The sequence below is a fragment of the Panthera onca genome, chromosome A3, assembly GCF_046562875.1.
Source record: "Panthera onca isolate mPanOnc1 chromosome A3, mPanOnc1 haplotype 2, whole genome shotgun sequence".
Lineage (NCBI taxonomy): Eukaryota > Metazoa > Chordata > Mammalia > Carnivora > Felidae > Panthera > Panthera onca.
The window spans coordinates 38,172,258-38,196,156 of NC_138341.1; the positions used below are offsets into that span (position 1 = coordinate 38,172,258).

Genomic DNA, 23,899 nt, shown 5'->3' on the forward strand with positions numbered 1-23,899 from the left:
GCAGGTGAGGCAGCGGGGGCGGGGGGGGGGGGGGGGGGGGGAAGGGAGGGGGGGGGTCAGGCCCTGATCTCTGGTATTTCCTGGCTCTCCTGTCGGCAACAGGTGCTCATGCGCAGGTTTGTTAGTGTCTTGAAGCCTCAGTTTCCTCATCTCTAAATGCAGGTAACTGCTAATGCGCAGGGCTGGCTTCTCTCATTCAGTCTTTGCACTATTACCATGGTGGTGTGCTTACCATTATTAGTTCCGCCAAGAGTCAGTGCTCAAGGGAATCTTCTCTAAAGCCTTGTTGCTCTAAGTGTGGTATACAGATCAGCAGCAGCAGCATTTGGGAGTTAAAATGCAGAGTCCCAGGCCTCGTGCCAGACTTACTGACGTAAGATCTTCTTCTTCAGCAGGTCTCCAGGTAAGTCAATGCAGGTTAAAGTTTAAGAAGTTCTGCTTCAGGGCGCCTGGGTGGCTCAGTCAGTTAAGCGTCCGACTCTTGATTTCGGCTCAGGTCATGGTCTCACAGTTCATGAGATCAAGCCTCGAGCTGGGCTCTGTGCTGACAGCGGAAGAGACTGCTTTGGAGTCTCTCTCTCCCTCTCTCTCTGCCCCTCCTTCCCACATACTCTCTCAAAATAAATAAACTTAAAAAAAATCAGCCTCAAAGCGTAGCAGTTATGCGGTATATAAACTCAGGCATATCTGTTAAACTGACTCTCATAATTATAAACCCAACCCATGTCCTCAACATCTCTCCCACTCGCTCACTGACGACACCAAAAACTCCCCTCTTAAGATCTCCTTACTCCGGCTTCAAGTGTTCTTTAAGGGAGGAAAAGCCTTAAGCCCTTTCCATCCTGCTAGAACATCGGCTCCACCCATGCAGGGATTTTCATCTGTTTTGTTCCATGATGTATCCTAAGTACCTAGATCAACACTTGGAATGTAGTGGGTGCCCAGTAAATAGTGGATGAATAAACGAGTTGGCCATTGATATATCCATTGGAATTAATGTATTGCACGGCTCCAAAAATTTGGGAAGACAGGGAACTTAGGCCAGGGAAGTTTTGAAAGAGGCCTAGAGAAAGGGAAAAGACCAGGGTGTTGCAGGTTCCAGGGATTTGGGAGCTCATCACGGAGAAAGAAATGACCACAAGGTGGCAGCACACACGGGCTTTTACTGAGCCACTCTATGACGGGTGTGCTTCCAGAGAAGTCTGTCCAGAGACTAGTCAGTAGTAAGTTGCTACTTAGGAAGAGGCAGGCATGGGGACTTGGGGGAGAGGGGACGCATGTGGCTGGGTGATGTCACTCGGCAGCACAGCGGGGAACTTCTGGGTCAGAGAGCTCCAAAGCACATCAGCAGCTTGGGGTCTTTACGGCCTGGGGCTTATCCATGGTTAGCAGATGTTGGGAACAGTTTTGTGGGGTATGCAAAGCAGGCAGGCTCTCACTGGCTAAAAACGTGCTTATTTGGGTGATGTTTAAAACTCTTAGTTGTGGAAACATTTGAGTTGGGCCTCAGGTGGGCTTTTAAGCTAATAGGTCTCAGCTACTGTGAAGAAATCAACTCCCTGGGGGCCAGTGAGCAGAGGCCACCGTTGGCTCATTTACGTGACACAGGGTCTGGGATGTGGCTCAGGAAAGGCCGGCCTGGGCAGCCTGTTAAGTGACAGTTTTGTGCAAGTAGGAGGCAGTCCCGGTGGCTGGGAGGTGGGGGGTTCAGGGTGGCAGGGGGCGGGGGTGGAGTACAGAGCACAGGGAGGAAAGATGAACAAGCATCTGAGAGGAAGGGGACCTTTTCACGTTGAGGCCTGACTGGCCTGTAGGGCCGCAGCAGAGCAGAACAGCTAATTCGAAAATTCGAAACTGAATATACAGGCCTCCAGTCTTTAAGGCCTTCAAAGTCTAGCCAGAATCTCCCTACTAACTGGCTGGGTGACCTTGGCCACACGCCGTCTCCTCTCTGGGCCTCAGTGTTCTCACTTATAAGTGGACGGGATTAGACTAGGTCTGTGGTTCTCATTAGGCTCACCTGTGGAGCCTTACCAAAAAAATGATGGCAATGCCCAACCCCACCTCCAGCGACTGGTTTGGGGGTGGTCGGGGCACACCCAGGTCAAGACCCCCTGGACCAGAAGGCTCCTGAGTTCAAGTAATCCGAGTGGCTCAGAAGGAACCCTGCCTAGTGGCATCTATAAATGCAAAGGAGAAATGGTCCTTAACTTCAGAGAAAGGCTCTTTACCAAGTCAGCACTGTATTTTGACTATATATATATATATATATATATATAGTCAAAATACATATATATATATGACTATATATATATATATATATAGTCAAAATACATATATATATATATGACTATATATATATATATATATATATATATATATATATATATATGACTATATATATATTTAAGAGAGAGAGAGAACCAGGGAGACGGGCAGAGGGAGAGAGTGAGAGAATCCTAAGCAGGTTCCATGCACAGCACAGAGCCTGATGTGGGGCTTGATCCTACAACCCTGGGATCACGACCTGAGTCGAAATCAGGAGTTGGGACGCTCAACCGACTGAACCACCCAAGTGCCCCTATTTTGACTATATTTTGAGTTGAAGGTAGGTTTTCTATCTTCTCAGTCTGGTTATGATCATCTTCAAACTTCATTTTTTTTTTTTTTTGGCATAAATTATGCCATAATAGGAGATGTTAAATTGAGGTAAAATTCTTGAAATCTTGGGGAAACCAAATAATTTTGTGTTTTCTCTTCATACAAGTGAAATCCCTAATCATAGTGGCAAATCTTAACATGCTTGATATTGAACCCAACTCTCAAAAAAGTTCGGAGATGGTGAAATATGTGTGTTATCTGCAAACCTGAGGGAGCCTAACTAGAGGGACGTTCAACTTGCAAAAGAATGTTTTGCCTCTGGGTCTTCTGTTCAATAAAGTATGTGGGGGTTAAAACAACATCAACAACAAAAAATCCAAATAAAAAAACAACCCAAGGAAGAGTTAAAAAAAAATGTCCACCAGAGGTCAGCATTTTACTGAAGATAATCCTACATGCCTGCCTGCCATCTCCACTCTGGAAAGAACCTCGAGATGATAAATAATTAGTTCAGTTCATGTGCTCAGGCTGGTGAAGGTCCACTCCTCAAAAACTCTCTAAGAAATAGCTGGGTTTTCATGCCAAGGGAAGTATATTCTCATTCAATCTATCAAACAAGCTGTAGGTCAGTCCTAATTTGAACTATTTGCCGCATAGAGTACGTGGAGGGCCTGAACCCTGATAAGTATCCAACAAATGTCTGTTTTTCCAAAGGGTGAGACTCAGGAAATTCTAAAGGTCCTCTTGTATCTGCTTGAAAATCCACATCCTGTGGTTCTGTTTCCAGCTGAGGGCCTGGTGGCCGGATGATCGGATGATCGATTGACATGTAGAATTAACCACCATGCCCCTGCCCCACTGGGGGGGAGGATACCCACCCAGCCCACCAGAACTCAACACAGGACCCCCGTTGACACTCTTTTTGTGCCGGAAAGGGGCTAATGGAGCTAACAAAAGACAGATAAGCAAAAAAAGCCGGTGAGGAACGGATCCAGATCCCTAGAGGGAACAGCCCTGCCTTCATCCTCTCCCCAGGGAAAGCTGACCCAGAGTCAGAGGACCCGGGGTAGCAGCAGAGGTCACTGATCTTAGTGGTCAGTGACCTTAAACTGTGGCACCTGTTCTTCTACCTTCACTCGGAGGGTCTCCCTGCCAAGGGATGAGAATGTCTTGTTCTCAGAGTCAAGGCACCCTCTTCCTTGGGTCTTGATGGAGTCACTCTGGCATCTTCTTTTTTCTCCTTGGCACCATTCTTTATTAGTCATGGAAGTTTTCTTTCCTTTCACCGAAGGCCTGTGGCTGAAGCCCAGGGATGGGGGGAAGTAGGCGGGGGCTAGATCCTGCCGGGCCTGGCCGGTCACGGAAAGGACCACAGTCTGTGTCCTAAGGCATGAACAGACCTTGGAAACTCTGAAGCTTACCCTGTCAGCACCCCATGTCCCATTTTGGGGCACACACTCTCTTCCTCAACACCACCGGATTCCTAGTCAACCTTCATATCCAGGTTCCTGGGCAACATTTTCCGTGAAGCCACGGAGGACCACGTGTAACCTATGTGTAACCCTCAGTAACCCACTCTCTTGAAACCTCCGCAAGAGACTGGGGCTTAGACCCCTGGTCTGCATAGGACCGATGAGGCCTTTCCAAGTGTGCGTGTTTTAACCCTCCCCTGAACGCCTGAAGGCGGGGACTCAGCATTTTGTGACCTCCAGAACACTTAAGCCACTTACCTGAAACTGATGAAAATGCTTTGCAAACATATTCCGAAGTGTGTTAATTTCATAGGCACTTCCCATTTATCTTTCCTCTTCTTAGACTACTCTACCCGGCGTGTTTCCTCTTCTTCCCTGAGGCCTCTGTACAAACGGCACCTTATCAGGTCTTTTCTGCCTGCCCCCCGCCCATCTCAAGTAGAATTCTACCCCCCAAAGCCACATGTATCTCCCTTACTTGCTATCTCTGTACCTTGTTTTATTTTTCTTTCTGGCAATGATTGCCTCTCACATGATCCATATTTTGCTTGTTTGCTTATTTAATCTATTGCCCTACTACATTTTAAGTTTCGTTAAGGCAGGGACATTTCCCCACATCAGTGCGCGATTATTAATTCAATAGTCTTCAGCAGCATCTACTCTATGTCAGTTCCTGGTGCTGGAGACAATACCCGGAGTGCTCCCTCACAAGCTTGGCCAGGACTAAAAACCAGTTCAAATATACACGCATAATTGGTAGTATTTTTACATGCTTAAAATTTGTATTCCAGTCCTTGTCTCCTTTCTTGTGGGCAGTGTTGTGAAACAACAACGCCTTTTCCTGGGGTAGCTATGGGGGCCCATGGATACCACTTGGGCATCTCTATGTCCTTATTGTGAGAGCCACGAAAATCTCAGAGATGTGACGGAATCATCTGGGAAGAAAAAGAAAGGCTTGAATCATGAAAGAAGGGTCCCAGCAGAGACAGCGTGAGCCACAATGAGAACTGACTAGGAGACGCCATCGTCCTAAACATCCGCTGGCTTCCCCACCCCGTAGTGCAGGATCCCAAGGTCCAGTCTAGCGCCTTGTTCTCGGCCCTTCTCTTTCCCTAAAGACCATTCCCCACCACTCTAGCTGCTGGCCCCCAGTGCACACCTTGCTGTTGCTGTCTCTGTAAAGGAGCTTATATCTCCTGACCTCCCTCCACCCCAGGTAGGTCCAGAGCTCACCTATGCATTTCCAAACACATCCCAAAGAGCTCTGCTAAGCACAGGGCCCATGTGCTCCAGGAGGGCCAGAACTTTCGATTGATGGCTGTGTTTCACATCAAATTCATGAGCCAGGGCTTCCAAACTTTCAGACCAGAACAAACTACCTGGTGAAAGTCCTTGTGTTTAGCCCTCTCTGAGGTGGTCAGGAGGACGTGTGCTGCCGTCAGCAGAGGGGAGGGGAGCCAGCGGCACAGAGGGCTGGTGTCCAGGTGGGCCCTTTGCTGGTAGAGAAGGTGGCGTATCGATAGAAATCCCTGATTTGAAGCCAGAAGGCTCGGGGATAAGGTCCAGCTCCACCATTGAATAGCCGGAGGATTCTGAACAAGCTACTTACACTTCTTGAAGATCATTTTATTCATTTGGAAAAGCAAGATCATACTTCCCAGAGCCGTTTTGACGATTAAATAACATACGTAAACATACTCCATATAAAAGCTCTCTGTAGAAAACCATTTTAGTAATGTTATAACCCAAGTGTCTCCAGATGTCTCTAGGCTACAGAAACAAAGCAAATCCCACCATCTGCGGGTCTGGATCCCGTTCCAGCTTTCCCTTGAGCCCCTCACTGCCCCATGACGTGAAGCCACCCCACCCCCACCCCAGAACTTCTGGAGTGACCCAGTAAGGGGCCCTCACTCATTTGGTCACCACTTACTTCCCTCCTCACCCTATTCATCAATGTCTACACCAACGGCCATCTCTCTAGATAATCCCAGAGCCTCCAGTTCCCATGGTGCCCAAGTGGGTTCTGAGACAGAGAAAGGACATCTATTTCTCCAGCTCTTGTACCACTAGATGGCACTTGTCTCTCCAAAAAGCGCTCAGTGGCCCTTCCGTTCCCAGTGAAAAACCTGGTCTGTGATCATTTGATCCGATGAGACACACATTCCCAAGAAGCGGCAGCCAGTTTCCCAAAGTCTGATCCTGATTTGGGAAGGAAACCTACGGAAGCCATGCGCAGAGATGCCGTCCTGCCTCTCCTCCTCACACTGCCCAGAGAGCCTCGTCTTCGGAGGATGGTTTCTGCTTTGCAAATGCAAAATCCAATGATGCCATTCTTCACCCAGAGCGAAGGATCCATCTGCCCCCAGTGCCTTTCCAAGCATTCATTTTTTTTTTTCTCATGACAAAATCGCTCGCTGCTTTGCAACCACGGTTTCTCACTCAACGCAATGCTTTTGAGATTCATCCACATGTTGTGGGCAATCAGATCACTTCTTTCTATTTGCTGAGCCCTATTCCAACTTAGGAATAGTTCGCAACTGTTCAGTCATGGCCTTTGGGGTTGTTTCCAGTTTTTGTATTTGATAAATGAAGCAGTTGTGAGTATCCTTTTGGATAAGTCTTCTCACTGACATTTATTTTTCATTCTCTTAGTAAACTGCTAGGAGTGGCATGTCTGAGGTCAATGGCAGATGTGTGTTTCGTTTTATAAGAAGTGGCCAAACTGCTTTCCGAAAAAGTTGCGCCTTTTTTCTACATCAGCAAAGTGACAGTTGTTTAACTTCCTTGCCAATAATTGGTATTATCAGTATTCGAATTTTAGCCATTCTTTTTGGGGGTGGGTGATGTGGTATCTCATTGTAGCTTTATTCAGCATGAATGATATGGAGCATCATTTCATGTGCTTTTTTGGCCATTTGCTTATCTTTCAGTGTAAAGTGTCTGTTCAAATCTATTGGCCTTTATTTTAATTGAGTGATGTGTCTTTTTATTGCTGATTTGTGGCACTTGATTTAACCTGGATACAATTCTTTCGTCAGATATTTTCTCCCAATCTGGAATTTGCTTGTTCATTTTCCTAACAGGGTATTTTGATGAACAGAATTGAAAAAGATTTAAGTCCAATTATTATTATAAGAAATCTTGGCAATCCCCTTACAAAGCTGCAAGAATTATCTCCTTATTTTCTTCTAGATATTTTATAGTTCCAGCTTTTATAGTTAGGTCTATGATCTATTTTGAGTTCATTTTTATGTGTGACGAGAACTGAGGCACAAGGTTCTTTTTTTTTTCTTTTGTGATAGCTTTGAGATATCATCATTCACATGGCATACAATTCAACCTTTAAAGCGTACAATCCAATGGTTTTTAGTACTGGGATGGTTAACTTTATGTGTTGGCAGAGCTAAGAGATGCCCAGGTAGCTGGTAAAACATTATTTTGGGGTGTGTCTGTCAGGGAGTTTCTGGAAGATGTTAGCATTAAATCGGTAGACTAAGTAAAGAAGATCGCCCTCACCAATGCTGGTGGACATCATCCAATCCATTGAAAAAAACCATAATGGCAGAGGAGGGGTGAATTTGCTCTCTTTGCTTGGCCTGGGATATCCGTCTTCTTCTCCTGCCCTTACATATCAGCTCCCCTGGCCTTTGGACTCAGACTGGGACTTACACCAACCGTGTTCCTGGTTCTCCAGCCTATAGATGGAGGATCAGGAGCCAATTCCTATAATAAACCTCCTGTTTCACGTAAGTCTCTCTCTATACCCTGTTGGCTCTACTTCTCCGGAGAACTCTCATATAAGCATTTGTGTAGCACTGTGCAACTATCACCACAATGATTTTCATCCTTTTCTGTACCCCAGACACAAACCCCATATTTTTACCAGTGACTTACCGTTTCCCCTTTTCCCTAGTCCTAGGCAACCAAAAATCTATGGATTTGCCTATTCTGAACATTTTATATGAATGGCATCATGCAACGTGTGGTCCTTTGTGACGGAGTTCTTTCACTTAGCAAAATGCTTCTGAAATTAATCCATATTGTCGTATCACATATCTGATGGGCTGACTGATATTCCACTGTATGTATATACTGCATTTGGTTTATTCGTTCATCAGTTGATTGACATGTGGGTTGTTCTACTTTTGGCGACTATGAATAATGTTGCTATAAACATTCCTGTACAAATTTTTGTATGGGGATATATTTTCACTTTTCTTGGGTATAAACCAAAAAGCATAATTGCTAGGTAATATGGTACTTCTAGTTCTAACCTTTGAGGGACTGCCCAACTGTTTTCCAAAGTTGCTAGATCATTTTATAATCCCACAAGCAGTATATAAGGGTTCTAGTTTCTCTACAGTCTTACCAACAGAGAGATTACCTTTTTTTTTTCAATATGTAAAATTTATTGTCAAATTGGTTTCCATACCTGTCTTTTTTATTATAGTCAACCTAATGTGTGAAGTAGTCTCTCATGGTGGTTTTGATTTGCATTTCTCTGATGGCTAATGATGTTGAACATCTTTTTTTTGTATGCTTATTAGCCATTTGTGTACCTTTCTTTGGAAAAATGTTTATTCAGACCCTTTGCCCATTTTTTAGTTGGGTTGTCTTTTTGTTATTGTTTACTCTAGATACAAGTCCCAAGGTTCATTTTTATCATAGGGATTTCTAGATGTCCCAGAACAATTTGTGGAAAGACTTTTCTTTCTCCATTGAATTACCTGGATGCCTTTGTCAGGAGGTGCCAATTGATCATATATGTGTGGATCTATATTTAGACAGTCTAATTCTGCTACATTAATCTGTTTGTCTGTCTTTATGCCATTTTGGTTTGAAGTGTTTCCTAATTTTCCCTGTGATGTCTTCTTTGACCCATGAGTTGTTTGGAGGTGTCTTGCTTGACGTGGCATTTTCTAGATAAAATACTGCTGTCGATTTGTAAATTAATTCCATTGCGATCGAGAAGATACCATCTATATGGGTTGACCTAATGAAATTTAGTGATTGTTTTATACCCAGTCTATATGGTCAGTCTTCATCCTTCTAGCCCAGAGTGCCTTGTCAATGCCCGACATACACGCAGCAGGTATGCGGTGAAAGTTTGGAGAGTGAACAAAAGAATTAATAAGTTGTAGGATTGTTGACCTGGCATCAGGCCCCCTCTAAAAAGCACCAAAGCATCAGCATTGCATGGTAATGTAGAGCATGGACCCTGGGTCCTTCTGACTTGGGCAGGTTACTTAACCTCAGTTTCCTCATTAAGTGAAAAGTTTCCTACCTCATAGGGGAGTTGCAAGGATTACATGTGTTAAGACAGGTAGAGAGCTACTGCTCTCTAGTTAACACAGTATACATTAGCTGTTGTTCCTCGTGGAGAACGTGGTCAGCTCCATTTTAGGCAGCATCAGATAAAGAGGCAGTTTCTTCGGGTCGCCAGTCTCTACCAGAGTTAAGATATCACAGGCTATGTTGGAAGAATAGAATCACTTAACTCAGACTTTCACATATGGTGCCTTAATAGCTACAGAAATAGAAACTAGATCGTGCCATGAACTGGGATCCTGGAAAATAGAAGCTTCTTGCCAATGTCAACTTATGTCTGAGGATGTGTTTGCTAAAATATGCTCGTTTCAAAACACAACTATTTGCCATCATGCCACCAATTCCCAAACCAGCGAGCAGAAGTTCTCTGTAAGTGGACAGTCACAGCTGAAATTCTGGACTCCACTCAGACCGTTTTTTCCTGCCCCCTGTGAAATACACACAAGCAGTGAGTTTGCAGGAATTCAGAGCAGCGCCCAGCTCGAGGCGTGCGCACATCTGGGTCTGGCCTCAGTTTCCGGTTTCTGGGCCCAGAGACCGAGCGGAGGGCTCCGCCGCGGGCAGCTCAGCCCGGGAGAGCGCAGGCGGGCGGCGTAGCCCGCGCCGCCGCCGTCAGACCAGTCGGACGGCTTCGCCCCCAGCCCGCCCCTCCCTGCCCGCGCCGCCGCCCTCCCTCCCGGAAACCCAGTCCCTCCCGCGAGGGCCCGAGCTGGACGCGCCCGGCCCCGCGCAGTCACCGCCCGCAGCCCTCGCGGTCCCGGCCCGCGCCTGGGCGCCGGGCCATGGGGCAGCCGGGCCGGCGGGAGAGGCCGGAGCAGGAGCCCGGCGGGAAGTGGGTAAGGGCACGTGGGGAGGCCGGGCGGGGGCGGCCCCGCCGCCCTCGACAGCGACAGTGTGCGGGACACGGGGCGCCGAGCTGGGGAGCACCTGCGCGGGGCTGTGGGGACTTGCGCTGAGGTCACCGGGGGTCTGCGGACCGGAAGAGCGGGAACAGGCCGTAGGAGGGTGGACAGTGAGCGCGGAGTGGGGGGGCGGGCTCTCAGAATCCAACCTGATCTGGTGACAGGGATGGCACACAGTGGCGACTGTGCCCCACTGGGACAGTCTGCCCGGGCCTGCCCTGCGGTGGCTCCACAGGCTCCTCCAGAGGGGCTGCATGGATCTCGGCTCCAGTATTAAAACTGGGTGACACGAGGGCTTTCCTGCTAATTTCTATTGCCCTGTGCCTCCAGTGACCTCAGACCTCCTCCCTGCCCCCTTGGATGCCGGCCCCTCTCCTTGCCCTTCTGGGTGTCTGGCCAGAAAACATCAGAGATTTCTGGAAAGGTAAACAGTGTCTGCTCAGCTGACAAACTCACATCCCCGCTCGGTTCCTTTCTGGTCTAGAATTTAGTCTGGCTTGTCCTTTTGGCAGGACGAGGGAGCCAGGATTGGGAGTTCTTTGCTGGTTTTTTCCATGCTGCAAGATGGATTTTGCTGCTCTGGTCAATGCGCTCACCCAGACCCCTGTGTCTGTGGCCTGCATGTCTAGGTCAGGAGGCCGGCATCAAAGTGAGGACCTGGGCAACTTGGGGCTCCACCTGCCCTTGAACCGCATTAGCCCAGCCCTTTCCCCAGCCCAGAGCTGATTGAATGTAATTAGCAACTAATTGAATGTCTATGAGCCCCTCTGCATAAGAAATACACCAAGGTCAAGGTTAGACGGGCGGATGGGGCTGAGTGATTCATTCTTTTCTTTCAGACCTTGTATATTCTCTATGTGGGGCCTATGAAGAAGAGTCATTCATTCATTCAACAGATTCATTCATTCATTCCACAGATATTTAGAGTGCCCACTACCAATCAGGCAATGGAAATAGGAGTTGTAGGAGAGAGGAGCAGGTGAATCACGTTATTTCAGAGACTGATAAATACTGTAAAACGAAAGAACCCGGCTGGTTGATGAGCATGGTGGTGAGACAGGTAAGAGCAATTGGCCGCTAGCTAGACAAGGAACTAGCTTTCTGAATGTCGTGGGAGGGTGGTACCATTTTCAGGCCCTCAAACTCTGGGGACTCAGGATGGGATGTCCTCCGTTTCCATGAGCAGGGACTTGTGAGCTGTCTATGAGGGGGTCAGTGAGCGGCGGATGGGTAGTGAGTAGCTCCTCTCTGGAGCCCTCAGAGTATACTTGCTGGGGAGGGGATGGCTTATATCTAAGCTTCCCTAGAACACGTGCTCTGTTGGCTGGCTCGCTCATCTGTTCATTCAACAATTCCTTACAATATGTTCCAGGCACTATTCCAGGTGTTAAGGCTACATCAGTAAACAATACAGTCTTTCTTATCACAGAGCTTATTTTCTGGTGGGGAGAAATGGACAGTAAACCACAATAACAGTGATCTGAGTGTCTTGTCAGAGAAACGCTACGAAGAGAAGCAGAGCAACTTAAGGGGTTGAAGAAGATGATGGGGCTGTTGTGTTCAACAGAGTGGTCAGGACAAGCTGTACAGAGAAGATGAAATTGGAGTGGAGACCTGCATGTAGATAAGACATAGTTATGGGGCTATCTGAGGGAAGAACATTGCAGGCAGAGGGAAGAGCGAGTGCAAAGGCCCTGAGGCATAAGTAAGGCTTGAACATGCTGGGCATACTGACCATGCTGGAGGAGCGGGTAGGAGGCCAGTGTGGCTCTGGAAGGCCAGCAGGCATTCCAGAGGCTCTCTGAAATGGGGGCTTGGCCTGATGAGCAGAGGCATCCAGGAAGGAGATGATGCCTCCTGGCTGCTGTGGCAGGAAGATTCATAGGCTCCCCAGCAAACCCAGGGTCAAGCCTCGTGGTTTACACTGAGCAGAACAGGTGATCCCCAGACATGGAGAGTGTGTCTTTTGGCGGGAGAGGCATTGCTGGCTGTTCTTACGCCCAATATCTGTCTAAAAAAAAATCATCACGGGCCCACACTAAGAGAGCTAAAGTGGGAGGCAGATCCCAAGTTTTTCAGATCAGTAAAGACTCTGGAAACTGGATATAGGGAGAAAAAACTTGCCTTCTAGGAAGATTCCAGTAATCTTTCATTCCTTAATTAGGTGATCTCAATAGGTTTAAAAGGAAAACAGTATATAATCAGTGACATTTATTTATTTATAATATTTTTTAATGTTTATTATTGAGAGACAGAGCATGAGCATGAGCATGAGCATGGGAGGGGCAGAGAGAGGAGACACAGAATCTGAAGCAGGCTCCAGGCTCTGAGCTGTCAGCACAGAGCCCCACGCGGTGCCCCAACTCAGGAACTTCGAGATCATGACCTGAGTGGAAGTCGGGCGCTTAACCGACTGAGCCACCCAGGTGCCCCATCTTTTGTTATTTTTAAGATAATATTTACAAGGGTTACAATTCTTTTAGAAAGTATTTTTAAAGGCACGACTTGCATGTGTTAGAACTTTTTATAAATGTTAATTCAAACAGCGCTTAAGGTGCACAGTGAAAAATCTCCCTCCCCCTCCTGTGCTCTGATCCTCTATTTTCCTCTTCAGAGGCAGTTTCTTGAGACTACTTCCAGAGAGACACATTCTGTTTGTAAAGGAGCATACAAGTATGTGTAACTTCTCTTTTTTTATGCAAATAGTACTAATACTCGGTTCTGCGCTTTCTCTCTTTTAAAATACTTGTTCTGATTCAGGACGCAGGGATGTACTTCACGCTTTTTAAATAAATGTGTAACGTCTCACTGAATGGATGTGCCATATTCATCTAGCCAGTCCTCTATGGCTTCTAGGTTGTTCTCATTTTTGTTTCTTTGCTTGCCATGCCAGACAATAATGTGTGAAGCGTACGTGTTCCTACATACCCGCTCACTTCTGTGACGATAGGAGAAAGTCATGAGCACAGAATGACTGGTTTGAAAGCCATGCGTAGTTTAGATTTCTGTTGATGGTGCCAGCCTGCTTTGCAGAGACACACACAGTATGACTGGGGGCTTCCGAGACAGCTTGTTTTTCCCGCCGATCTGCCAGCTTGGTGTGTTATCATTTCGCTGTTCTTGCCAATGTGACAGAGTAAAAAAAAAAACAACAAAACTGGCATCACGTTGTAGTTTTAATAAGTATGCATAGCGAGTGGTGTTAGGAGTCTCATCTGTTTTTCGCTGTTTGTCTCTGTGAACTGTTCACGTCCTTGGCCTATGGTTTAAATTGGATTTTCATCCTTCTGTTGTTGTTTTGATTGCATTAGAAGGGGTCTTACGATTTCTTCTTCATGGCTCCTGTCTAGTCCCACCGACTGCCCCTCACTGTCTTCCCCTACCTACCCTGCTTGTAAACAGCGGCCATTCTGATAGATGTATGGTACGTTTATCCCGGGATCTGGATGTATTCTAGAGAAATATATGACGTTGATTTATATATGCATGTATTTTAAACCACATAAATTGTATTGTGCTACAAATCATGATCTTCTTACTTTTGAAACCTGACGCTGTTTTTTAAAAAGATTGATCTGGGGGCGCCTGGGTGGCTCAGTCAGTTAAGCCTCCAACTTCGGCTCAGGTCATGATCTCGCGGTCAGTGAGTTCGAGCCCCGCGTCGGGCTCTGTGCTGACAGCTCAGAGCCTGGAGCCTGTTTCAGATTCTGTGTCTCCCTCTCTCTCTGACCCTCCCCCGTTCATGCTCTGTCTCTCTCTGTCTCAAAAGTAAATAAACATTAAAAAAAAATTAAAAAAAAAAAAAAAAAAAAAAGATTGATCTGACTGCTGTGTGAACCTCGGTTCATTGCCCTGATTACTGGGCTGTGTTCCCTGGCTGGGATTATTGAATTTTCCTAATAGATGATTCTTTCATATTTTATTTATTTATTTTTGTTGATTTTAGAGAGAGAGAGAGAGAGAGAGCATAAGCAGGGGAGAAGGTCAGAGGGACAGAGAAAATCCCAAACTGAGCGTGGAGCCCGACTCGGGTCTTGATCTCACGACCCTGGGTTCATGACCCCAGCCAAAATGGAGTCGGACACTCAACTGACTGGGCCACCCAGGCACCGCCTAACAGTTAATTCTTAGTGGCTTGGTCCACAGAGATTGGAGAAATGCTATTATGGGGATAGCCTCAGGGGAGGAGGAAGATTTGAGAGATGGAAAGGAGAGTGGGGAAGGGAACAGAGATGACCAAGAACACAGCGTGAGGGCACTGTGGTGCACAGAAGTACCAGGAACATTCAGGCAGAACATTCAGGTGGCGCTTCAGGCTGTGGATGTGTGGCCCAGGGAGAGGCTGGGGGTCTCAAATGCCGGTGTTGGACCTTCCCCGATGGCACCATGGGCGTAGGTCAGCAGGAAGTATTTTCAAAGGCAGGAGTGATCTGGAGGACGGGGGCCTTTTGTACACAAGAACCTGAGGGGCAGGGGGTCCCTGCGGTTCTCCTGGTGGCCGAGTGGGGAGAAGTGGCACCTGCTGGAGAGGGAGAAGCAGCAGAACTGGGTACCGGGGTCAGGAAGGGTCTGGGCTGGTGTCAGGGCCGTTAACCTGAGAAACCAGGTGGATGTGATGCCACAGACAGGACCCAGGAGGGGCAGGCGTGGGCACAGAGATGGGAAGGCATATTCACGGGCACATGGACGCACTGTTGGGCCTGCCACTAAATCGAAGCCCTGCTCATCCAGTAGAGGATTCCTGCTGGCAGTTAGGACTCTGGGCTTCAGTGAGTGAGGTCACCCTGGGCAAGAGAGGCCCGGGCAGAGCAGAGCCTGGGGCAGGCACTCTGGGAGAAGTGGATGGACAGGCTGAGCCAGACTAAGAGGCTGGGTGCACTCTCGAACTCTCCCTTTGCTGACTCCACGACTTTAGGAAGGCCTTCTCTCAGCATGGGAACCTGGGTGAGGTAGGAGGCCCTGCCTCCCCGATGTCTCCCGGTGCAGCCTTGGAGGAGGCATAGACACACAGAGGCAGACAGGAGGGAGACGGCCTCAGGCGGCGCGGGTCTGTGGGCTCTCTCTTCCCAGGGATGAGCCCTGAGGCCCTGGTGCTGTTCCCACGTGAAGCTGCCATGCCAGGCTGCCCCTCTGTCCCTGCAGGCAAGTGTGCATAGAGCATGGAAAGGTCCCTGCTAGCACCGAAAGAGCACCAAGAAGCCCAGGGCTTTGCTGCTATGGGCAGGGCTAAATCTGGGCACCCCCGGGGAAATCCGGGACCTTTCAGTGGCCCCGGGGAATGCCTTGCTCTAAGTTTTCTCACCCTCCTTCACGATGTCAGAGCATGCCCGTTCTCTGTTTTGTGTAACACCAGAGCCTTGCGCTCCTGCTAATTGTAAGCCTAAATTTCTATTCAGCAGTTAATGACTGATCAAGGCTAATTAGCGTTATAAGGAAGACTCCCAGTTCTTTCTCCAACAGAAATGCTTGAGAAGTTAGAGTCAGCGGTACACAGCGTCTACTCTTTTGTGTATCTTGTCATGATTTTTGACAGAAGAGTTTTCCACCTTCACTGTTTTAATATTTTTCCTTGACTACACACAATTTGAAAATAAAGTAGGCATTATTTGCTTCCATGGGGTCCTAAGAAATAATATCTTATGCAATCATATGTCTGTTGCATCAGTTATATTTTTTAAATGCGTATTCAAATAAAATTTATTAAAAATGTTCATTATGTGTGCCACACACCTACTTAAGCGAGCCCAGCCTTAGATTCACGGAGTCATGGAGGAGGTAGGTAATCTTTGCCCTGTAGGAGAGGGGAAAAAAACTTTTCCTCTAGCGGCTTAGATTCAGGCCGCTGAGACAGGCAAATTAAACTGACAAAAGACAGATTAACAGTAGAAAGAGGTTGGGGCGCCTGGGTGGCTCAGTCAGTTAAGCCTCAGACTCTTGATTTTGGCTCAGGTCATGATCTCACGGTTCATGGACTGAGCCCCATGTTGGGCTCTGTGCTGACAGCGTGGAGCCTGCTTGGGATCCTCTCTCTCTAGAAATACTTTCTAAAACAAAACAGTATACAGAGGCTGATTGCCATGCCCAGGAAAGCCAACCAAAGAAGTAGGGGGCTTGTTAAGTGGTTAAAAGCTTACACACCTAACTTAGGGAGAGGGAGGCAAGGAGAAAAAGGCTTCTATGGGAAGAACAGATAGGTTTCTTTAGAAAGACAAATGGGTTTTTAGAACAAATGAAGGATGAGAAAGTTTGTGATAATGTCCGTCTCTAGGGTATGGGTGGTCTTTCAGTCTCCTTCGGGGGCCGTAATCTTTCCTAGAGAAGGGATTTGGGAAAGTTTTTATTTTCCCAAAAGAAGGAATTTATGGCACCCTTATTTTCCAGAGGTTGTTGCTTCCAGTCAGGTAAGGGGAGCTCTGAGAAGACTTCTTTTTGCACCTGTCAGACCTCAGATGTCTTCACCTTTAAACAATCCTCATAGCAACTCTGGAATTCCAAGCAGGTCCCCACAGCGACAGCAGAGAGGTCCCACTTGGCAGCCACTCAGGGTGTGGTGACAGTGCGGGGTCAAATACCGTAGACACCATCGTGGGCCTCCCCATTGTACCCTAGTTCCCGCCTCCCCTGGAAAGGAGGGATGAGGTTGGCAAAGAACCTCCCAGTCTTTAAAGTGTGCAGAAATATTCAATCATTATTTAATTCAGTGTATTTAATTGTCTAGTACCTTTGTTATTTTTGCTGATGGTAAACACAACACATATTTTTTAAAAATTAGATGCGTGCCAGAAAGAGCGTGAAGAGCTTAAAATCCTGGGCACTGTTGCCACGCACAGAAAGCCGCTGCCAACCCATGTTTTGGTATTCTGTGGCCTAAATACACATGGTCTCAAAACTTGAGATCATCAGGAATATATAACTGGTTTTCTTAATAATATGCCATGGGCATCTTTCCCCTGCATTAAATACTCTCTAAACATAAGATGGTTAAGGGTGGCCGAGGTTCACCATATGGCTCTGGGCTCTACCATAATCAATTATCCAATTCCCAATCGTGGGTGAGTTTGGGAGCATTTTTGCCGTTAGAAAGAACTGCCTATCCCTGTACCGGAACAGATGTTTGTGAGTATCTGCTGGGTGCCAAGGGGGCTTGGAGACGGAGGTGACTAGCTGAAATCCCACTCACTGCTTACCTAAGGAGGGCAGACCCGTGACAAGTGGCTGCAAGGAAGGTGCCAGTCTACGAGCACAGAGCTGGAAGGGAGCCGAGGAGAGGAGCCTTGGAAGACAGAGTCCGGGGCCAGACTTTGGTCCCAAGGAAGAAGAGAGCCAGGGAGCGGTGGCCTGGGCGGCTGTCCGTGCATGTAGGGTCAGCCTCCCAAGGCTTCTGTGCTTACCACAGGATTGGGCAACCAAGTCCAAGAGGTAGAAGCTGGTCATCATCACTTCCTGCCCTTTGTCAGGAAACCAGGGGCAACACTGGTGCCCACATCTGTGTTGGGAGGTTGGTGGTAGCGTTCACCGCTGGACCAGACTCCCTTTCCTCATTGCCCTGCCTCTAAGAGATGTCTCCCTCGCATTCAAGAACTACAGGCATTAGGGAGGGAAGCCCTCACCCCACTCTGCCCCTCAGCTCTCCGCTCAGATCCCCAGGGGACCCATAGTCATGTGGGCCAGTGCAGCTATAACCATCTAACCTGCCAGAGGAATGTCGAGAGAGGCAGGTGTCCTGTCTACACTCACTGAGGCCCCAGGCTTGTGGAGGCTGGAGAGCCGAGGGAATAGGGCCTTTACGGGAAGAAGGAGCGTGTGGCTTACTCCCAGGCCTCCCTAAAGGACAGAAGTATGTAACGCAGGCAGGCACGCAGGAGCCCACTGAGGTGCTCCTGGTTTCTGCTCTCACCCTGCCCAGTAGCTGGTGCACCGCCCCCAGTCCCCCCGGAAGGATGGGAGTGAGCTGTAGCAGCTCATGAGTTTCTAAAAGCTTTGAATTGGGAGAGTTCAGTAGCGCTGCTCGCTTGGAGAGAAGCCCAGCGCCTTGACACCTGCAGTATGCAGATGGTAACGGGGTGTAGCAGAAAGCGGATTGGCTTGGGTTTGGCAGTCCCGGGTTCAGATCCAGCCAGAGTAACCGCTCAGACCCACAGCATCCTCATGTGTTCTGCAGCATGGGGATAATAACACCCCATCCCCACCCCAGCCTCGTACGGATTGGAGGTGCCGCTTGTAAAGGGCCTGGTGAATGTCAGCACAGGGGGGCCCTTGGTGAGGAGCGGTCATAAGTCAGGTGCCCATTCCTTTCCCTGCTGCCCCCCTCCTCTCACAGCCTCTCAGGAGGGCAGGCTGTGTGCCGGAATCCCCAGAACCCCTGTCCTGGAAGGTGGGCCCCATTCCCTCATCTGTGCTCAGCTTGTAAGCTGCCACCTCCCTACCTGTGCCGAGCAGCTTCCTCTGCCGGCAAACAGGAAGTCACTCACCTCAAAGGAGGCAGGAAGGGGCTGCCTGGCAAGGCTGCGTGCCCAAGGGCTGTGGTCAGGTCAGGAGGCCGGCGTCCTCTGGGCCCTGGGGATGGGGGCGGTGGGCTGGGTAGGGATCCCCAGGCACGGGGAGGGGTTGCAGATCGAAGCTCCCGCTGGCATGGACTTGGGCCAGGAACCCGTTTCCCTCCGCCTGTCCTCATCCGAGCCACACAGCCACAGAGCCAGTGCCCTCCTGGGCTGTACCCAGGGATCCCCCATCCAGAATTTTGCGCCTGGCAGCCTTGGGAAGGAGATGAGCAGAGCTGGTGGCTGCTACAGTCAGGGAGTCTGTTCTTGGAGATAGCTGTGAGCAGGAACATCCCACACCCCCAGAGGCACGCCCCTTGCACACACCAGCCCCCTGGGAGGAAAGGGAGGGGCAGATTCCATCCCCTGTGGCAGCGTTGTCCTGAAGTGATTAAGGAGGAGATGATAGGTAGCCCTCGGGTGCTCTGGAGGTGAGTGGGTGGTCCTTGCCCTTGACAAGGTCACATCACAGGTAACGTGTGGACTCATAAACACATAGAGGAGGCAGATCACTGGTGCCCCACCTGACCAGCGGCATTGCAGCCACGGGGAACCGTGTGTGTGCCAGGATCACTGGGGTGGCGGAGGGGCTGGACTGCAGGGGGCAGGCCCAGAGTCGGGGTGCAGGAGGTCCACCCCAGGTCCTCACCTCCTAATCGGTCCTCACTTTACGGCCACCTGGCTTCGGCCCCCATCGACCCCCCCTGCTCCCCCAACCCCTGCTTGTCTATAACCTCCGTGTGGCCACGTTTCATGGTCATTTTGCTCCTGCCTTACCGTCCTAGACCTTCTAGTGGCATTTGACATAGCTGACCACTTCCTCCTTCTAAAGTTATCTCCTTCCTTATCTTCTGTGATGACACACTCTCATGTTTCTGTCCCCTCCTTGGTGCCCCCTCTCACTGTCCTTTGCCTACTTGTCCCTGTTAAAGCTCCGTCAGCCCCCAGAGGGGCCCCTTCCTGCTGCTCACACGTGGCTCACTTCTGCAGCCCAGTCCTCCCTTCCCGTCCCCTCCAGGCATGGTTTCAGTTGCTTGCTTGAGTTTCACAGGTGTCTTACACCTGATATTTTAAAAAGCAAACTCTGGATTTTCTCCCCAAAGCTTCATCTCCCTGATTGTGCCATTTTTGGAAGTGCCATTTGCACCCGTCCAGGTGCTCTAGCCAGCAATCTAGAACTTGCTCCTGACTTGGCAGTGCCCTCCAAGCCACTGACCTGCCTCCCCTGGACCGCGGGAGCCCCCGGTGGTCTCCCTGTTGTCGGTGAACCCTTGACTGTCTAGTGCCCATGCAACAGCAGATGATCTTAAAAACCAGTCTGGCAGTGCCCCCTGGCCTGTCATTTCTCCACTTAGCATGCACACTGGCTGACCACTGGGGACCCTGTGGGACCTGGTCCTGCCACGCCAGCCTTGTCTTCTCCCACCATCCCCTCAGCCAGGTGACCAGCTGGCTGCCTTGCTTTCCGTCCCCTTAACTCATGGAGAACTTTCCAGTCTCAGGCAAGGAATTAGACTGACTGGTTTTTCTTCCCCAGGGGATAATGGCCCCCATGAGCATTTCTGGTCTCCTGCCGCTGTCCCTGCTGTCGTCCCCCCCTTGCTCCCCACTCCTTCCTTCCTCGGCATCCATCACCACTTACAATCATGTGTTGATTACTTAGGCCACTTGTTTATTTTCTGTTTCTGTCACTAGATTGGAAGCTCCCTGAGGACAGAGTGTGTGTTTTATTCCTGAGGGGTCAGCAGCTTCTCGCATTGGGACCACTGGAGGAAGGGGCGCTGGCTGGCCGGGGCCACATTCCGGAGAGGCCCTGTGAGGCTGGAGGCCCGGGGGGAAGGTTTGCATTCAGGCTGAGGTGACTGGGTTTGTGGCAGACACAGCTGGGCACAGCGCTGTAAAATCCCAAATACAGAAGGAGGGGCGCCTTGGGGGAGGTGATGAGCCAGGTTTGCACTGCGGGGAGTCCAAGGCACTCATGAGATAAGCCTGCCCCTAACATTTGCCAGCCCCAGGAAGTGAACAGTGGAGGGCCCCATCTGAGGTGTTCAGATATATAAAAATTATAACTGCGCCCGCCAAAGTGTTCTGTGAAGTGTGTCCTCTCCTCTTACCTCCCAGCTTAATACTGACCTGGAGGTCCAGGTTTGAATGGGGATCCTCGGCCTCCTTCGAATGTGGCTGTTGCGGCAGAGCTCACGTCCAGCCTCCGACCCCTGCCCTGGACCGCCTCCCCTCCCTCTTCCCACCCTGCACCACAGGCGCATGCGGGGGAGCAGCCTGCTACAGGTCCAAGCCCTGTCCACCCGCCCCCGTCCCTCCCCGTCCTCCGCAGTCTAGGGCTGCACAGAGCAGTGATGCAATGCCTCATGGGAGGAACAGGCCATGGGGGCCCCCGAAGCCAAGAATTCCAGGCTCCTTGGGTGCTCTGAGTATGGTGGAGGAGGGCCTGGTAGGCCTGTCCTTGTGGAGGAGGGACACAGATGGCAGAGGGGTAGAGCTGGAGTGAGGCCCTCTAAACTGTGGGCCAGGGTGGCCTCGGTCAGAAGGTGCTCTCTTCATGGGACTTGCATGCGGTGGAATCTCCTGGGCCCTTGGAATTATGAGGGGCTCGGGTGGGGCGGGGGCTTTGGAGCCTCAGCAGGGGAGGTGGTGGTTGTTGAGGCGGGAGGAGTAGCTTGTGCAGGGGGAGAAGAGAATGGTACAGGGACCATGGCTCCCCACCAGCCTTTGTCTCACGCTTGTGGACACCTGGGACCTGTGTCCTGCAGATGCATGTGGGGAACGCAGCAGTGGGGAACGGATGACAGTTCTCGTGGTCAGACACTCTGAGTTCCAATCTTAGCTCTGTGACTTCCCAGCTGTGCCACCCTAGGCAGAGGCGTAACCTCTCTGAGCCTGCCTCCAATCTGTAACGGGTATAGGGATGCTTCCTCAAGCAGGTGAGAAGAGCTGGCTGGGGTGCTATGGGGGGAGGGGGGGCGCTTCGTGACTGCAAGGCCTTTGTATCAGGCACCCCTGTTACCTATGTGAGAAGTAACGGCACACAGTTTGCAGTATCATTTGTGAAAAAACAGGCAAAGAAAAGCTGCAGGGCCCAGGGCCCTCTGTGTCCCACTGGGTGCCCTGCGAGGGACCGCCAGCTGGGGTAGAGATGAGAACCTGGTGACAGAACCACAGGGAGGAAGGGGGTGGGGCCTGTCCACAGTCCAGGGCACAGCACCTTCCCCTTTCTCTCCCGAGGCCCTTGACTGACAGTTCTCTCTGGGCCTGGTGGAGGGCCGGGGGGCCTCCAGCTAGCAGGGGCGTGGGGAGGGGGGCCAGAGGCAGTGGGCCTGGGAATGGAGGCCCCTGTCTTGTGGGCAGGAAGTGTGAGGTGCAGAGCAGCTAGGGAGCCCTGGGGAGGTTGCGGGGTGGGAGGGTGAGAGTGTCGGTGAGGAGAGCGGAAGTCGGAAGCACCGGCAGCCACATTCTCCACTCACGGACAGACGGGTGTCCGGACCTTGCATCGGGAGGGCCCGCTTATCCTTTCCTGGGTCCTCTGGAGGTGAGCAGGGCAGACCTGCTTGGGGTGGCGGCTGGGACGGAGCCGGGGGCGGCAGAGGAGGTGGACAGTCCCGTGCGGGCCCTTGTGGTAGCTGCTGGGGCAGGTGGGCAGGAAGGAGGGCTCCGTGGGCCCACTGCGTGTGCACCTGCTGTGAGCCTGGCAGGGCGTCAACCCTCAGCTTCTCTCTCCTTTCTCTCTGTCCCCCTCCTCCCTCAACCTTCCCCTCCCAATCCGGCCCTGCCTCCGATCCCGGCTCTGGCTCCCACTCACCCTGGCTGGGGGTCTGCCGTTGTGAAGAGTTAAGGGGCAGAGCGAAACTCCTTCCTGAACCTCTTGCGGGCCTCCCCAGGCCTCTGGTGACTGCTATGGCTCGGCGCCCAGGGAGGACTTGTGTGGTCAGAGGTCCCAAGTGAGCCAGGAAGAGGCTGGAGAGAAGGAAGCCAGGCGGGCCTGGGCTTTGGGACAGCTTTGAGTGCAGTCGCTCAGAATCAGCCATTAGGGGGCTCCCAGCTGTACCTCGCCTTTCGGGCCCCACCCTGAAAGAGGCTGGGTTAGTGCCAGGGACCCTGGTTGCTGGCTTGCCTGGGCAGCCTTGGTTTAGGCCTGTTGACCTGACGTGCAGCTGCCACCATTTTACTCTGAGAAGTGTCCCTGTTGGGGACACTCTAAGGCCTTCTGCTCATAGTTGTGATCCTCGCGGTGAATGGAGTCTCCAGGAGGGAAGGTCCTTCCAGGGACTCAGATCCTATGGCTGGTGTCACTCCTCTGCTAAAAAGCAGGGGAGAGTGACCTGTCAGCAGCAGGTAATAAATACCCCTCAGGACTGTTGGGCGTTAGCCAGGTTTGAAGCAATGTGCCTCAAAGGGGCACCGAGCACAGGGATTAGAACCTGGGCTGCTCGGAGACCCGAGAAGGGGTGAGGCTGCTCCGGCCTGGCCCTGAGCCCTCCTCCTGGTCCTTGTCCTTCTCAGGGAGCAGCTGCTCTGGAGACACATTGGTGTTCTGCTCTCATTCTCTCTGTCCCCCAACATCTCTGCCCCAACCCCTCTGCCCCTTATCTTCTCCATACCCCCATTCTCTCTTCCCCCTCCCATTTTTGCCCCCCCCCCCCGTTTCTCTGTACCCCATCCTGTCTGCCCCTCCCCCACCCTCCCTGCACACCCATTCTGTCTTTCTTCTCTGTTCTCCCTCTCTGCCTGAGCCCCAGCTGACCCCACCACAGGGTCCTCAGTACCACTGGAGCCTCTCTCTCTCTCTCTCTCTGCACATTTGCATGAAGGCTTCTTCCGTGTGGGCAGGATGTGGGGCTGCCCCTCGTCATGTCTCTCAGTGCTCTGGCCCCAGGTTCAGGCAGGAGCGTCTATCCTGCACCTCCAGACAAGGAACTCCTTTACTCCTCTGTTCTCCGGGGTGGCATCCCTAACCTGGCTCCTGCCTAGGGCTTCATGGGGACAGGCTACCTCCTAAATCCCTGGAGAGGCCAGGAGCCTTTGCTTTTTCCATAGGAAG

General features: G+C 50.6%; 1 protein-coding gene across 6 annotated transcripts in view; it reads left to right on the forward strand.

The window, feature by feature from the left end:
• Positions 1–9,987: 9,987 nt before the first annotated feature.
• The window catches only part of PSD4 (pleckstrin and Sec7 domain containing 4), a 35,153-nt gene continuing 21,241 nt past the window's right edge, over positions 9,988–23,899 (forward strand). Inside the window, exons 1-3 of one of the 6 annotated variants that reach the window (XM_078444696.2) lie at positions 9,988–10,247; positions 11,229–11,363; positions 12,918–12,976. The gene's annotated coding sequence lies outside the window, so the exon portion shown is untranslated. Of the gene's footprint in view, positions 10,248–11,220; positions 11,364–12,917; positions 12,977–22,092; positions 22,391–22,412; positions 23,194–23,899 lie in introns of those variants that run through there. The other 5 variants (XM_060655228.3, XM_060655239.3, XM_060655257.3 and 2 more) reach the window with 5 other exon arrangements.